This window comes from Dasypus novemcinctus, chromosome 13, assembly GCF_030445035.2.
Source record: "Dasypus novemcinctus isolate mDasNov1 chromosome 13, mDasNov1.1.hap2, whole genome shotgun sequence".
Lineage (NCBI taxonomy): Eukaryota > Metazoa > Chordata > Mammalia > Cingulata > Dasypodidae > Dasypus > Dasypus novemcinctus.
In genome coordinates, this window is record NC_080685.1 from 113,856,649 (window position 1) to 113,874,777 (window position 18,129).

At 38.0% G+C, this 18,129-nt stretch overlaps 1 pseudogene; it reads right to left on the reverse strand.

Annotated features, from left to right (window-relative positions):
* Window positions 1-15,526: 15,526 nt before the first annotated feature.
* LOC101432548 (tyrosine-protein kinase Fyn pseudogene) overlaps window positions 15,527-18,129 on the reverse strand; it is a 95,529-nt pseudogene continuing 92,926 nt past the window's right edge.

Genomic DNA, 18,129 nt, shown 5'->3' on the forward strand with positions numbered 1-18,129 from the left:
GAAGATATAACACCTGTGCAAAAATAACAACTAATTAACCTCCAAGAGCAGACAAAGAAGCTAAGGAACTGATTAAATTCGTCAAAATAAAGAGATGACCAGAAAGCAACAAAAATCTACGAACCAAACCAATAATCAGGAAAACATGGCTGAATCCAATCAACAAACCAATAATCACGAAGGGGAGCAAAACTTGGCACAAGCAATGAAAGATCTCAGAACATTTATCACCGACAAATTTGATGCAGTAATGAAAGAGGTTAACAACATGAAGACATCACTTGGAGGGGAAATTGCAGACATACGCAAAAACATAACAGATATGATGGGAATGAACACCACAGTTCAAGAAATCAAAAATACACTTGCAGCAAATATCAGCAGACTAGAAGAGACAGAGCAGAGAATTAGTGATGTGGAAGACAGGACATCAGAAATCAAACAGATAGTAGAAGGGGTCAATAAGAAGATAGAAAAAATCCAATTAGGATTTAGGGACCTGAATGACAATGCAAAACGCTCAAACATACGTATTATAGGCATTCCAGAAGGTGAAGAGAAGGGAAAGGGGTCAGAAGGAGTGTTGCAGGAAATAATGGCTGAAAACTTCCCAAATCTACTGAAAGAGACAGATGTACATATCCAAGAAGCACAGCGCACTCCACAAGTCATAAACCCCAACAGGCCCACCCCAAGACATATACTTGTCAAATTATCCAATGCTCAAGACAAAGAGAAAATCCTAAAAGCAGCAAGAGAAAAGAAAACCATCACATACAAGGGAAGCTCAATTAGATTAAGTGCTGATTTCTCTTCTGAAACCATGGAGGCAAGAAAACAGTGGTATGATATAGTCAAGGTACTAAGGGAAAGAAATTTCCAACCAAGAATACTTTATCCAGCTAAACTAGCATTCAAATATGATGGAGAGTTCAAAATATTTGCAGACAAACAGAAACTAAAAGAGTATACCAACAAGAAACCTCCCCTTCAAGAAATTCTAAAGGGAGTGCTGCAGGAAGAAAGGAAAAAACAGGAAAGGCAAAGTTGGAGGAGAGTATAAGACCAACAACAACAACAAAAAAGACAAAAAAAAATATACAAACAAAATATGACAAACACAAATCCAATCAAAGTATGGCTAACACAAATAATTCCTTGATAGTAATAACACTGAATGTCAATGGATTAAACTCACCTATCAAAAGATTCAGACTGGGACATTGGATAAGGAAATATGACCCATCCATATGCTGTCTACAAGAGACACATCTTAGACCCAGAGACGCATGGAGATTGAAAGTGAAAGGCTGGAAAACAATCATACAAGCTAACAATAACCAAAAAAAGGCAGGAGTAGCTATATTAATATCAGACAAAATAGACTTTAAATGTGAAACAATTGTGAGAGACAAAGAAGGATACTACATTTTAGTCCAAGGGAAAATCTGTCAAGAAGATCGAACAATCATAAATATCTATGCCCCTAACAAGGGTGCCTCTAAATACGTCAGGCAAACGCTGGAAAAACTAAGTGAAAGAATAGATACATCTACAATTATAGTGGGGGATTTTAATACACCACTATCAACTCTGGACAGAACATCTCAAAAGAGAATCACCAAAGAAACAAAACATCTGAATAGTATATTAGAGGAGCTTGATCTAATAGACATATATAGATCGCTACACCCAAACACAGCAGGATATACATTTTTCTCAAGCGCACATGGATCATTCTCCAAGATAGATCATATGCTAGGCCACAAAGAAAGGCTGAACGAATTCAGAAAGATTGAAATCATACAAAACATTATCTCTGACCACAGTGGAGTCAAGCTGGAGATTTGCAAGGGAAAGAAGCCCAGATTTCACACCACGATTTGGAAATTAAACAACACACTCTTAGAAAAACAGTGGGTCAAAGAGGAAATCTCAAAAGAAATCAATGACTACCTTGAAACAAATGATAATGATAACACAACATACCAAAATTTATGGGATGCAGCAAAAGCAGTACTGAGAGGGAAGTTTATAGCCATAAATTCATATATCAAAAAAGAAGAAAGAGCAAAAATTGAAGAACTAACTGCACATTTGAAGGAATTAGAAAAACAACAACAAAGTAACCCAACAGGAAGAAGAAGGAAGGAAATAACAAAGATAAGAGCAGAACTAAACGAAATAGAAAATAAGAAAGCACTTGAACAGATAAACAAGACCAAGAGCTGGTTTTTTGAGAAGATTAACAAAATTGACAAACCTTTAGCGAGACTAACAAAGAAAAAAAGAGAGAAGATGCAAATACACAAAATAAGAAATGAGAAAGGCGATATCACCACTGACCCCACAGAAATAAAGACTATCATAAGAGGATATTTTGAAAAACTATATTCCAACAAAAATGACAATCTAGAGGAAATGGACAAATTCCTAGAAACACATAAACAGCCCATATTGACAAAAGAAGAAATTGATGATCTTAACAAACCAATCACAAGCAGAGAGATAGAATCAGTTATTAAAAATCTCCCAACTAAGAAGAGTCCAGGGCCAGATGGCTTCACAGGTGAATTCTACAAAACATTCCGGAAAGAACTGACACCAATCCTGCTGAAACTATTCCAAACCATCGAAACAGAAAGAACATTACCCAACTCCTTCTATGATGCCAACATTACCTTAGTACCAAAGCCAAACAAAGACATCACAAGAAAGGAAAATTACAGACCAATTTCTCTAATGAACCTACACGCAAAAATACTTAACAAAATACTTGCTAATCGTATTCAACAACACATTAAACGAATTATACACCACGACCAAGTGGGATTCATCCCAGGTATGCAAGGATGGTTCAACATAAGAAAATCAATCAACGTAATACACCATATAAACAGATTGAAGGAAAAAAATCACATGATTATATCTATTGATGCAGAAAAAGCATTTGACAAAATACAGCACCCTTTCTTGATAAAAACACTCCAAATGATTGGAATACAAGGAAATTTTTTGAACATGATAAAGAGTATATATGAAAAACCTAAAGCCAATATTGTTTACAATGGAGAAATCCTAGACTCCTTCCCTCTAAACTCAGGAACAAGACAAGGATGCCCACTGTCACCGCTCCTATTTAACATTGTCTTAGAAGTACTTGCTCAAGCACTGAGGCAAGAACCAGAAATAAAAGGCATTCAAATTGGAAAGGAAGAAGTCAAAATTTCATTATTTGCAGATGACATGATCCTATACATAGAAAACCCTGAGAGATCTACAACGAAGATTCTAGAACTCATAAATGAGTTTAGTAAAGTCGCAGGTTATAAGATCAATGCGCAAAAATCAGTAGCATTTCTGTACACCAGTAATGAGCAAGATCAGGAGGAAATCAAGAAACAAATACCATTCACAATAGTAAATAAAAAAATCAAATACTTAGGAATAAATTTAACTAAAGAGGTAAAGAACTTATACACTGAGAACTATACAAGATTGTTCAAGGAAATCAAAGAAGACCTAAATAAATGGAAGACTATTCCTTGTTCATGGATAGGAAGACTGAACATTATTAAGATGTCTATCCTACCAAAATTGATCTACACATTCAATGCAATCCCAATAAAAATCAATGCAGCCTTCTTTAAGGAACTAGAAAAACTAACTATGAAATTTCTTTGGAAAGGAAAGAGACCCCGAATAGCCAAAGACATACTGAAAAAGAAAAACGAAATTGGAGGAATCACACTACCTGACTTCAAAACATACTATAAAGCTACGGTGGTGAAAACAGCATGGTATTGGCATAAGGAGAGACACACAGACCAATGGAATCAAATTGAAAGCTCTGATATAGAACCTCACATATACAACCACATAATATTCGATAAAGCCACCAAACCCTCTCAACTGGGAGAGAGTGGCCTATTCAACAAATGGTGTCTGGAGAACTGGATAGCCATATGTAGAAGAATGAAAGAGGATTACCATCTCACACCTTATACAAAGATTAACTCAAGATGGATCAAATACCTAAATATAAGTGCCAAGACCATAAAAACCTTAGAAAGCAGTGTAGGGAAACATCTACAGGACCTTGTAATAGGTAATGGATTTATGAATATCTCACCAAAAGCACGAGCAGCAAAAGAACTAATAGATAAATGGGACTTCCTCAAAATTAAAGCCTTCTGCACCTCAAAGGAGTTTGTCAAGAAAGTAAAAAGGGAGCCCACACAGTGGGAGAAAATATTTGGCAATCATATAACTGATAAGAAACTTATAACTTGCATATATAAAGAACTCCTATATCTTGAAAATAAAAAGATAAACAACCCATTTAAAAAATGGGAAAAAGACTTAAACAGACACTTCTCCGAAGAAGAAATACAAATGGCAAGAAAGCACATGAAAAAATGTTCCAAATCTCTAGCTATCAGGGAAATGCAAATCAAAACCACAATGAGATACCATCTTACACCCATAAGATTGGCAGCTATGAAGAAAACAGATTACAAGTGCTGGAGAGGATGTGAAGTAAGGGGAACACTCATCCACTGCTGGTGGGAATGCAGAAGGATCCAACCATTCTGGAGAACAGTATGGCGGTTTCTCAAAAAACTAGCCATAGATTTTCCATATGACCCAGCAATACCACTGCTGGGAATATACCCAGCAGAACTGAAAACAAGAACACAAACCAATATATGTACACCAATGTTCATAGCAGCATTGTTCACTATTGCCAAAAGTTGGAATCAACCCAAATGCCCATCAACAGACGAGTGGATCAATAAAATGTGGTATATACACACAATGGAATACTACTCGGCTGTAAGAACAAACACACTACAAACACATGTGATAACATGGATGAATCTTGAGAACCTTATGTTGAGTGAAGCAACCCAGACATTGAAGGACAAATACTACATGACCTCAATGATATGAAATAAACAAGCTGCCCTAGATAGCAAGAGACTGAACGATAGGCTGCAGGAAATCGGAGGGTGGAGGAAGGATATGAGCCGATGTCTGCAGGGGTGGAATTTAAGACGAGATGGTGGTAAGTATGAACACAAAGAAGAGATAAAAGGGGGGTAAGGGGTTGCCTTTGCTTGGGGCTTTGCGGGTTTGAGGGTGGCTGGGGAGGGACGGATGGGTAACGTTGCCCAAAAGTGGGGGGAGGGAGGGTAGCATACGAACCAGGAGAGGGTCAGGTGTTGGTGGAGAGTAAAATGCCGAGAAAATCATATCAAAATATAATAAAGAGGGTTACCTGTTTAGAATGCTCGGAGGGGAGGGTCTGATGCAGGACGGGCTCCTGGGGAATGTCTAAATGCTCATTCTGCCAGAGTGGGTGACACCATGGGGTAGAAACCCAAGTAGTGAGAGTGGGGGTGGACCCACATCCTGGGGAGGACTAATGCCATCCAATAGAGGGAACTGTATCCCTCGAGAGAAAGGGTGGCTCCCAGGGCATTGGGGCAGTTGAGCAAGTTAGGCCCTGAACACTATTCCATCTATCTCTGGAAGTGGCTCCTCAGGAAACGGAGGTTGGCTATCACTGAGGGCACCAAGGTGGAAGGGAAAATGGACGTTAAATGTGTGGAACCAAAGTAAATGGGGGGTAAGAGAGGAGTTTCTTGAGAGTACACAAAGATGGATATAAAACATGTAATATTACACCATAACATATAGGAGATGACAGACTGATAATGTAAACCATAATGTAAAACATAGGATAACTAAAAATGTAAAGAACTGTGTATCCTAAAGTATGCACCATAATGTAAGCACAGATGTCACCTTGTTAGAAAGCTAATGTCTCAGACTCTGTACATCACTTTAAGTAAATATGATATGAATAGGGCGTAAGAGTATCACTGTGGAAGGGAAAAGGTTTTCTGGTGGATGTGTGGGAGTGCTGTATATTATATATATACATTGCTGTGGTCTAGGACTCCTGTGAAGAAAAGCTGAATAATTAGGGGGGGGGGGGGAAAAAAAGAAAAAAATAGGATGTGGAATTTTTTCAAGACAACATTCTTTATCTAAGTTCTTTATCTAACTTTATCCAAGTTCTTTATCTATCCTTTAAACTCATCGCTATATGCCATTCACTAGTAAGGGACCATGACATTATATTGGGCTTCAAATTTCGGGGAGTTCTGGATCACAGAGTGTTTCAACAATGGCAATGGAGGGATACTGGTATGGGATACCAATGACAGGTGATATATGACAGACAGGGAGCTGTACAGAACATATGTCCAGGGTGCATGGTAATGTTTGGATATACTCATAGTGGCAACAATTAAAAACCACAGTAGGGGGGGTACTGGGTTCCTGGCCAGTGGTGCTCTGTCGTGGTCCCTAGGGGAGCAGCGACAGTCTCCCAGGTACAGTGGTGGGGACCGGGAGGGAGTGAGGGTTCAACAGTGAGCCCCAGATGCTAATGACTATGCTTGTGAGCTGATAAACCCAAAATAAGAACAAGGCCTAGAGCAACTTTGTGCCTGGGAATTTCCTTCTGTCAGCCTTCATGTTACTCAAATGTGGCCAGTCTCGAAGCCAAACTCAGCATGTAAATGCAATGCCTTCCCCCCAGCACGGGACATGACACCCGGGGATGAGCCTCCCTGGCAACGAGGGACCACTATCAACTACCAACTGATGATGCAACTGGAAAATGACCTTATACGGAAGGTTCAATGCGGATCAGCAGAATATCCATGTCTACATAAAATACCATGACTTTAAAATGCTGTTTGACCTAAAGTAAGGGGGAAATGGAAAGGAGAAATGAGTTTATATGGCTACGAGTTTCTAAAAAAGAGTCTGGAGGCTGGCAGAAGGTTTGCCCTCATGCACAACTGAGCAGAGTCAGAGAGACAGATAAAGCAGATACAACCCCCAGATATTGGTTCCTTTGAGGGCTAAAGAGACCCATGGGAGTTATGGTCATGGCCGATGGGGTTAACTACCAGGTCAGATGGCCCCTCTTTGGAAATGGTGTTTATGTGTGATGAATCTGGACTCAGATGGGATCTCCCTTCATAAGACTTTCATGCTAATGTGCTGGAGGTGCAGTTAATGTTGGGGTTTAAGATATATTTAGGGGATTTGAATCTCTGGACTGACAATGTGATAGCCAGATCCTGAGCCTCAACAGACTCCAGCACCTACAATCTGATTTATTGGACTTACCACACTCAGCTAAGATGGAGTTGAAGAAGGACAACCACCACACCATGGAGCCTAGAGTGATTACAACTGAAAATGGGAGGATTGCATCCAGCATCCAGGTGGAATCTGACCCTCCTCTTGACATAGAGGTGCAATGGACACAACCAATCCAATGTCCACATAGAAGAGGTGGCATTGGATTGGGAAAAGTGGACATAATGGACAAAGGGTATGGGGAAAGGCAGGAAGAGATGAGAGGTGGAGGCGTCTTTGGGACATGGAGCTGCCCTGGATGGTGCTTCAGAGGTAATCACCGGACATTGTAAATCCTCACAGGGCCCACTTGATGGAATAGCGGAGAGTATGGGCCATGATGTGAACCAATGTATATGAGGTGCAGAGGTGCCCAAAGATGTACTTACCAAATCCAATGGATGTGTCATGATGATGGGAACGAATGTTGTTGGGGGGGGGGGAGAGGGGGGGTGGGGGGGTGGGGTTGAATGGGACCTCACATATATATTTTTAATGTAATATTATTACAAAGTCAATAAAAAATAAAAAAATTAAAAAAAAAAGTCAGAAATGAAAAAAAAAAAAGTAATGATAAGGCTTTTGTACAAACAATCTACAAAGGCATAAGTGGTAACAAGTAAAAAAATTTTGGGGACAGAGGCTTATAATATAAATGAATACTATTAATGTTAAGTAGGCATCAATCTGAAGATAATTGTGGTATATTTAGTATGTTAAATTTTTTTTTTAAGATTTATTTTTATTTATTTAATTCCCCCCCCCTCCCCGGTTGTCTGTTCTCTGTGTCTATTTGCTGCGTCTTGTTTCTTTGTCCGCTTCTGTTGTCATTAGCGGCACGGGAAGTGTGGGCCGTGCCATTCCTGGGCAGGCTGCACTTTCTTTCGCGCTGGGCGGCTCTTTATGGGGCACACTCCTTGCATGTGGGGCTCCCCTATGCGGGGGACACCCCTGCGTGGCAGGGCACTCCTTGCGCGCATCAGCACTGCGCATGGGCCAGCTGCACACAGGTCAGGGAGGCCGAGGGTTTGAACCGTGGACCTCCCATGTGGTAGACGGATGCCCTAACCACTGGGCCAAAGTCCGTTTCCCAGTATGTTAAATTTTAAACCCATGGTAATTAACCATAAGGAAAACAAATGAAAAATATATTCAGCTAGAAATGAAAAGGCACTCAATAAGTTACAATACAAGAAAGCAAATTAATATGAAAGTAGGCTTAAATATAAGGTGGAACAAAAATGAAAAATTACATTTTTTCATTTTAAATTAAATTCACCAATCAAAACATACAGGCTGACAGAATGGATAAAAAAATTATGAACCATTCATATCCTGTCCACAAGTGCCTCACCTTAGAGCCAGGGATGCAAAGCAGCTGAAAATAAAAGTTTGGAAAAAGATATTTCATGCAAACAGTAACCAAAAAGGACAGAGGTAGGTATACTAATAACAGTCAAAACAAGTTTTAAATGCAAAAAGTTATAAGGGATGTAGAAGGCCATTTTATATTAATAAAAGATACATTCCACCATGTAGGAGTAAAAGTCATAAATGTTTATGCACCTAATCAGGGTGCTCCAATACACAAGAGGCAAAATCTGGCAAACCTGAAGAGAGATAGAGACATCGCTACAATAGTACTTGGAGACTGCGATGCACCACTCAAATCATTAAAACAATTAGATACATGATCAACAAGGAAACAGAGAACTTGAACAATATGATAAATCTATGAGGAATACAATCTTCTCAAGTTCTCATGGATCTTTAGTCAGTATAGACCATATGTTCAGTTTCAATCCAGGTCTGAATAAATATAAAATGATTGAAATTATACAAAGCACTTTCACAGAGCATAATGAAATGAAGCTGGAAATCAATAACAGGCAGGAAAAAGGAAAATACACAAATAGGAGGCCAAACAACAGATTCCTAAACAATCAGTGGGTCAAAGAAGAAATATTAAGAGAAACTTGTAGATATCTCAAGATGAATGAAAATGAGAGCACAACTTGTCAAAAATTATGGTATAACACAAAGGCAAGGCTGAGGGAAATTTATAGCCCTAAATGCCTATATTGAAAAGAAGAAAGAGTTAAAAAAAAAAAAAAGACCTAATTAAATATTTGAACTAGAAAAAAACAGCAAACACAACCCAAAGCAAGCAGAAGGAATGAAATAATAGAGATTAGAGCAGAAATAAGTGAATTTTAGAACAAAACTTCAGAGAAAATCAACAAAATCAAAAGCTGGTTCCTTGAGAAGAGCAAGAAAATTGACAAAACCTTTGCTAGACAAATAAAGAAAAAAAGAGAAAAGATGCTAATGAATAAAATCAGAACTGAAAGGGAGAAAGTTATAATGGAACCCACAAAAATAACAGGGATCATAAGAGGAAGTTATGAGAAACTGTAAGCTAAGAAATTAGACAACCTAGTTGAAGTGGACAAATTCCTAGACCTTCACAAAAAACCTACATTGACTCTGCAAAAAATACCAGAGCTCAACAAATCAATCACATTAAAGAGATAAAATCATCAAAAAAATCTCCCAACAAAGAAAGCCCAGGTGATTTCACAGGTGAATTCTGCAAAGTATTTTGAGAAGAATTAAAACCAATCCTATTTAAACTCTTCCAAAAAATTGAAGAGGAGGGAAAATTACCCAACATATTTGATAAAGCCAACATCACCCTAATACAAACCAAGAAAGTCACTACAAGCAATGAAAATTACAGACCAATATATCTAATGAACATAGATGCAAAAAGAATCCAATGAAGAATTACATTCCATGATCAAATGGGATTTACTCCTGGCATGCAAGGCTAGTTCAACACAAGAAAATCAATTAAAGTGATATACCAAAATAACAAATTGAAGGGAAAAAATACATGATCATCTTGATTGATGCAGAAATGCATTCAACAAAAACCAGCATCCTTTCTTGATAAAAAACAATTCAAAAGATAGGAATAAAAGAAATATTCCTTAATATGATGAAGTGTATGTAAGAAAAATGCACAGTCAACATTGTACTCAATGAGGAAGAGTTGAAAGCATTCCTTCTAAGACCAGGAACAAGGCAAGGATGCCCACTGCCCTCACAACTATTTAACTTGTACCAGAAATTTCTAGTTCCAAGTATCTATGTAAAAACATACGTGAGCTAATAAACAGATTCAGGAAAGTGGCAGGATATAAGATCAACTTGCAAAAATCTGTAATTTCTCTATACACTAGCATTGAAAAACTGAGGAGGAAATCAGGTGAAAAATTCCATTTACAGTGACAACAAAAAGACTCAAATACCTAGGAATCAATTTAACTAAAGATGTGAATGAGCTATATCCAGAAGACTACAATATATTGCTAATAAAAATCAAAGAAAACCTAAACAAATGGAAAGATATTTCATGTTCATGGATTGTAAGACTAAATATTGTGAAGATGTTAAGCCTATCAAAACTGATCTATAGACTCCATGTAAGACCAATCAGAATTCCAACAGCCTATTTTATACTAATAGAAAAGGTAACTGCCAAGTTTCTTTGGAAGAGAATTGGGACCCAAAAAGCCAAAGACATCCTAAAAAAGAAGGGCCTGACCTTGTTTCAAGACCTGACCTTGAAACATATTGCAGAGCAACAGGGTCAAAACAGCATGGCATGGGCATAAAAGTAGACACATTGGTCAATGGATTCAAATTGAGAGTTCAAAAATAGACTCTCACAGCTACTGCCAACTGGTTTTTGACAAGCCTACTATGTCCACCTTACTGGACAAAACAGACTCTTCAACAACTGATGCTGGGAGAACTGGATATCCATAACCAAAGGAATGAAAGAAGACCCCTTTACAAGAATCAGCTCAAAATGTATCAAAGACCTAAATATAAAATCCAGGATCATGAAACAACTAGATGAAAATGTAGGGAAACATCTTCAAGATCTGGAAGGTGTCTTATACCTTATACCCAAGTCTCAAGCAAAAAAAGAAAAAAAAAAGATAAACGGAACATCCTCAAATTAAACACTTTTACACCTCAAAAGACTTTGTCAAAAGGTTGGGATACAGGAGACTCAATGGGAGAAAATATTTGGAAATCACATATCTGATAAGTATTTAATTTCTGTGATATATAAAGAGATTTTACAACTCAACAATAAAAAGACAAATGACCCAATTAAAAATGGGCAGAAGGCTTAAAGAGACATTTATCCAAAAAAGAAATACAATGGTGATAAAACACATGAAAAAATGCTCAACATCACTAGATATTAGGGAAATGCAAATCTAAGCTATGATGAGATATTTCATACCAAATAGAATGACCACAATTAAAAAGACATAAAACTACAGGTGTTGGAGAGGATGTGAAGAGTTAGGAACTCTTATATATTGTTGTTTGAAAGGTAGAAATGTACAGCCACTGTGGAAGACTGTTTGGCGGTTCATAAGGAATTTGAATATAGATTTTGTCATGTGACCCAGCAATACCACTATTAGATATATACCCAGATGAACTGAGAGCAGTGACATAAGCACACATCTGTACCCTGATGTTTGTGGAGGCATTATTCACAATCACCAAAAGATAGAAATGACCCTGTTGTCCATCACCTGATGAATGGATAAATTGCATAAATTCAGGGAGTTAATAATTAGAATATTGGTCAACAGAAAATGGAATGAAGTTAGAGAATGGAAAGCTGAGGTTTAATCTGTGAAAAATTCCTAACAAGATTGTTTGTAAATCTTTGGAAATGAATATAAATGATGAAAGCACATCATAGTATTTGTAACTAGGTGTGCCAATACATAGGTATGATAATGATTGAAAGGGAAAATATAGGGTCATGTATAATACTAGAAGGAACCCTGAAAAATGTAACAGGGGACTGTATAGCATAGTAAAACCTCCTGTGAAATATAAATGTGGGCAATATTACATATAAAATACTGTTTTTCTTTGAAACATAAATATATGTTAATGTTACAAGACGTTAACATAAGGCAAAAATACAACAATGGACAGTAATTTATAGTAATATATTAATAATCTGTCAGTAAGGGTAAAAAAGGAAATATACTAAGTGAAAGAAACTAGATAAAGGGCACTACATATTTTTGTTCCCATCTATACAAAATATAATACAAATAAATTGGAGAGAGGGAAATAGAAAATCAGCTATGCATGGCAGAGGAAGGATAGATTGAGAGGTGAATATTAAGAGGTAGAGTTTTCTGTTTGGGTTTTTTTTTGTTTGTTATTATTATTTTTATTATTGGAGAAATGAAAACAACCTAATAATGATTGGTGTGATGAATCCACATCTCCAAGATTATACCACATATCATTGATGTTACACTTCTGACTGAGTGTATATTTTATGATTTATCATTAAATTTGATTAAAATATATCTAATAGAAGTAATATATATGCAAAAATAGTATGAGTATGCTGATTCATAGTGGTGAATATATAATGAAGAAAAATATACTCCTGAATATTGAGAAATGTTGAAATTGTGTTCTCAGAAAAACAATTCACTTAAACAAATTTTCTACTTTACAAATCAAGGAAGTGATTATAGGGAGAAAGTCAATACATATTAATCACCCAATCTGACTGATAGTTTCAATCATCCAGGTATCTGTCCATTTAGATGACTATCCAGAATAATGTATTTTTAGCCCTGGGAGTTTGAGTAGCTATCTTCAAATTGTTTTTATTTTATTGTTCTAGATTTTGGGATTAATTTGCAAATCTTGGTAGAACTTCCCATTTTTATTTCTGGCTCCTTTTGGTCCCCATTCAATAATCCAGCTCTACTAAGCTTCATTTGGTTCTTTGCATACTCCAGGATATTTTTCCATGTATGGTTACCAAGCATAAAATTCTCCTTCAAATTCTTTTATTACACTCTACCATGTTTATCCATCTGAAGACTGTGCATTCCTGTGATTTGAATTAATAATAATTTCTTCTATAAACATTTCCAAATTCTCTGCTATGGTAACTCCCTGTCGATGCCAAGTTGATTCCCTTTAATTATCATATTTATAGCATCCATAACATTTCCATTAATTTGTGTTACCAGTTTTCCCATCTAAACCAAGCATTCAAGATCTGCAGTGTGCTCATCAAAGTGAAGCAGGCCAGACACAAAAGGTCAAATACTATATGATTGTGCTCTTTTGAACTAAATATATTGTTTAAACTCATGGGGTTAAAATTAGAATATAAGTCACTAGAGATTAGAATAAGGGTAAAGAATGGAAAAGTGAGGGTTAATCTATGCAGAATTAGTAAAAAGATTGTTTGTAAATCTTTGGAAATGAATAGAAATGTTGAAAGCACATCATAGTCCTTGTAAATATCAGAACTATTTTATGGGTGTGAGAGTGGTTGTAGGAGAAAATCTAAGGACATATTCAAATGACCAATCTGCTTACTGTGCCAATTTGTCCAGCTGCCTGGTATTAAGATGGTCAATTATTATGAAGGGTCAAAATAAAACTAACCTTAAAAACTTTGTGCACCTAATATCATTGCGATCAAGAGACAAAGATAAAAGACAATTATTCTCTGCTTTGTGGAACATGGCAGAGTCAGACAACCAACAATGCAAATGGAGGAAACTGACTCACTGTCAAGGAGCCTGATCAAAAATCTTCTGCCTTTTTACTGACTGGGGAGGCAAGATAGATGGAAAGAAGAGAGAAGGGCTAAGAGTAGAAAAGTACTCAGAGTGTGGAGGATTGACTCAGCCAAGGTCCCCCAATTAGGAAGTCTTGGCTGCAGCACCAGGGAACAATCTCAGCCGTGACCCTAGATCAGGAGTCCACTACACAGAGGCACCTAGACTAGGAATACAAACGTGTATAAGCATGGCTGGACCAAGGGTCACTGAGTGTATGACTGGAGCTCTCTTCAGAAAACTGTAATGCACTGACTTTACAGCATGCCTGATGTGGGGAGGGCAGCTTTCTCTCATGAGGCTGCCAGAAAGGTTTATAATGTCCCATACTCAGGGCTGAATGATTACATGTAAGATTTTGGCCAAGAGCCAGACTCCTCAATTATTAACATATTTGTAATATTTAATAATTTAGCTAGTTCCTCCAAATATTGACTATTATTTGTAAGTGCATCATATAATTGTATAGTATGTCATGTAATTAGCTGCATATAATTAGTAGTTCTTTACAAATTGAAATCATTATAACTCTAGTTTTGTTATCCCTCAATTTCTTTTCTTTATCTTATATGACTGAGTTATGTTCTATATGATGTTTATATTTCTGTATATCTTGGGGTTTGCAATTCATTTTATTTATTTTATAAGCTTTTGAAAAGAATTTCTTCTTAAAATTGACAGGTTTCATTTTTGCTTACATGCATACTTCTTGTCCAATGTTGAATTTTTAAACAACATTTTACAATAGTATACTTAAAATTATGCTAACACATTCAGTTTTATTTTATTTATTTATTTTAAAGATTTATATATTTATTTATTTCTCTCCCCTTCCCTCCCCACCCTGGTTGTCTGTTCTCTGTGTCTATTTGCTGCGTCTTCTTTGTCCGCTTCTGTTGTTGTCAGTGGCACAGGAATCTGTTTCTTTTTGTTGCATCATCTTGCTGATCAGCTCTCCGTGTGTGCGGTGCCATTCCTGGGCAGGCTGCACTTTCTTTTGTGCTGGGCGGCTCTCCTTACGGATGCACTCCTTGCACGTGGGGCTCCCCTTTGCAGGGGACACCCCTGCGTGGTAGGGCACTCCTTGCATGCATCAGCACTGCACATGGGCCAGCTCCACATGGGTCAAGGAGGTCCAGGGTTTGAACCGCGGACCTCCCATGTGGTAGATGGACGCCCTAACCACTGGGCCAATTCTGCCGCCTACATTCAGTTTTAAATCTAACTAATACTGTTATATTTTGTGCACCACAAATTCTACTTTATTGCCTGCTGTTGTCCTATTCTTAAGTTTAATGGAATATATCAAATAATTGATTTGTAAAAATCATGCTCATAAAAATCAGAGATCTCACTTATTATTGAATTTTTGTTTATTTGCATACATAAAAAGAATTGAGTAACTTAAGGAGGAGGAAGATATCTAAGATCTCTAAAGCAATTTTCCAGTCATTCTTGCCATAGTAGTAACAATCTTTCAGCCCTGTTTTTTTTTTTTTGTTTTTTTTGTTTTTTTTTTTTTTAAACATGAAAAAAATTTTTATTGTTTTAGACAAAGAGGCCACTTTTGGAAAATAATACTTTTTTTTTTTTAGTTGAATCAGGTGAAGACAGAGTTAAAATCACATAGGATTTGCATTTTAAAAAAAGGAAAGCACTAGGGTCGTTGGCACTGGAGTAACTATTTACACTGAACAGAGGTTTGGCCTTTTACATAACATCGATACAATGCATTTTCCAAAGTCTGAGAAATAACAAGGTTCTGTCTCGTATGCTTCACAGAGGAGGTTCGGATTGGGGACAAGTGTCATTAATGAGGGCCATGGAAGTTCGTCAGCTTCAGAGTCACATGCAATCTGATCCTGGACGGTTCTCGCTGCTCGGAGCAGCTGGCTGCGGAATTGAAAGCTAATGGGGAGGGGCTGGGGAAGCCTCTTGGACGAGGCCTCTCTCTGTGGCTCCAGGTCTTACAGGTTTTCGCCGGGCTGATACTGGGGTTCTGTCGCAGTAAAGTAGTCTTCCAGGAAGCCCTGCAAGTACTCAAAAGTAGGACGTTCTTCGGGGTCCTTTTTCCAGCAGTGGATCATGAGCTCGTGTAGAGAGATGGGGCAGTCTGTGGACAGGGCATCCTGTAGCCACGCTCCACCTGCTCCAGCACCTCCCGGTTGTTCATGCCTGGGTATGGCACTCTTCCTTTGGTGACCAGCTCTGTGAGTAAGATTCCAAAAGACCACACGTCCGACTTGATTGTGAACCTCCCATACAGGGCTGCTTCGGGGGCCGTCCATTTGATGGGGAACTTTGCACCTTGCCTTGCTGTGTACTCATTGTCTTCGATCAATCGGGCCAATCCAAAGTCAGCAATCTTGCATATTAGTCCATTCCCCACCAGGATGTTTGCTGATCGCAGATCTCTGTGGATGTAATTCATGCGCTCAATGTAAGCCATTCCTGCAGCAACCTGTGCTGCCATGTCCACAAGATTTGGTAATTTCAGAGCTCTTCCTTCTCCATCTTTTAAGAAGTCAAGTAAGCTTCCTTTATTCATATACTCTGTGACAATGTAGATAGGCTCTTCAGAAACCACGGCGTAGAGCTGGACCAACTTGTCATGCTTCAGTTTCTTCATGATCTGGGCTTCCTCGAGGAAGGATTCAGGGGACATTGTGCCTGGTTTGAGAGTCTTTATGGCTACTTTTGTGTTTCCATTCCAGGTACCCATCCATACTTCCCCAAACTGCCCATTTCCCAGTCTCTTGATCAACTGCAGGGATTCTCGAGGGATTTCCCAGACATCTTTGGTTTTGACAGACAGATCGGTAAGCCTTGGCATCCCTTTGTGACAGGGAACTACTAGGCGGCAGCAGAGACCTGCGGCTCTCTCTGAGTAATGCTGTACAAGCTGCTGAAGTGTTTCAAACTGGGCCCGGGTGGTAATATAGTATCCACCATTGTCAAGTTTGCGAATTTTATAATGTTTGACATGGTCTCCTTTCATATCATCCCAATCACGGATGGAAAGTGAATAGGCACCTTTGGTGGTCTCACTCTCACGGATAAGAAAGGTACCTCTTGGGTTTCCAAAGGACAAAAGCTGTCGCTCAGCAGCTTTTTGGCCAAGTTTTCCAAAGTACCACTCTTCTGCCTGGATAGAGTCAACTGGAGCCACATAATTGCTGGGAATGTAACCTGTCTCTCCAGTTGTCAAGGAGCGTGCTTCCCACCAATCTCCTTCCGAGTTGTTCAATATTTGAAATTTTTCCCCTTTGTGAAAACTCAGATCATCTTCTGTCCGTGCGTCATAGTCATAAAGGGCCACAAACAAGGTCACTCCTGTTCCTCCTCTTGTCCGCAAGGTCCCAGTATGAGACGAAGAGTTCACACCCCCAAAGACGGTGAGTCCCTGGCCCCCTCAGCCCTGTTTAACATGTGAGGTCTCTGGGTAATTGATATGCTGATAGAAAATGCAATATTTTGGATAAGAAGCATATTTCTGTTTTTTATCATACTGTTAATAACCCTGCATGGCATTTTCCATGGAGTCATAAGCCATAAATTTAGAGATGCCTGTGTTATGACTGGAAGCAACCATCAACAACTAGATATTAATATATCCTACCAGAAACTAAATCTTTAAAAGATGCCTGTCATTAGCTTTTTCACAGACTGAGAAAGTTTCTTACAATTCCTTATTGATTAGAGTTTTTATTTGAAGAGTTGTTGAATTTTGTTAAATATTTTTTCTCTGTGATTTTTCTCACACAGGTAAAATTTTGATTTAAATGACTGATTTTGGAGAAAAATGCATCATTGTAATCCTGGAGTAAACCCCAGGATTATGTGTCAAGCTTTTTTTTTTTATTGTTTCATTTATTATTTTTTAAAGAAGCTTTAGATTACATAAATGCTACATAAAAAATCGAGGGGGTTCCCATATGTCCTATCCTCTCCCCCTACCACACTTCCCAACATAAACAACATCTTTCATTAGTGTGGTACATTTGTTACAATAGATGAACACATAATGAAGCATTACTACTGTGGACTATAGTTTACATGATAGTTTACACTCTATCCTGCACAATTTAATGGGTTATGACAAAATGTATCCATCATTACAATGTATCCATCATTGCCTGTATCCATCATTGCAATATCATGTAGGACAATTCCAATGTCCCCAAAATATCCCATGTTA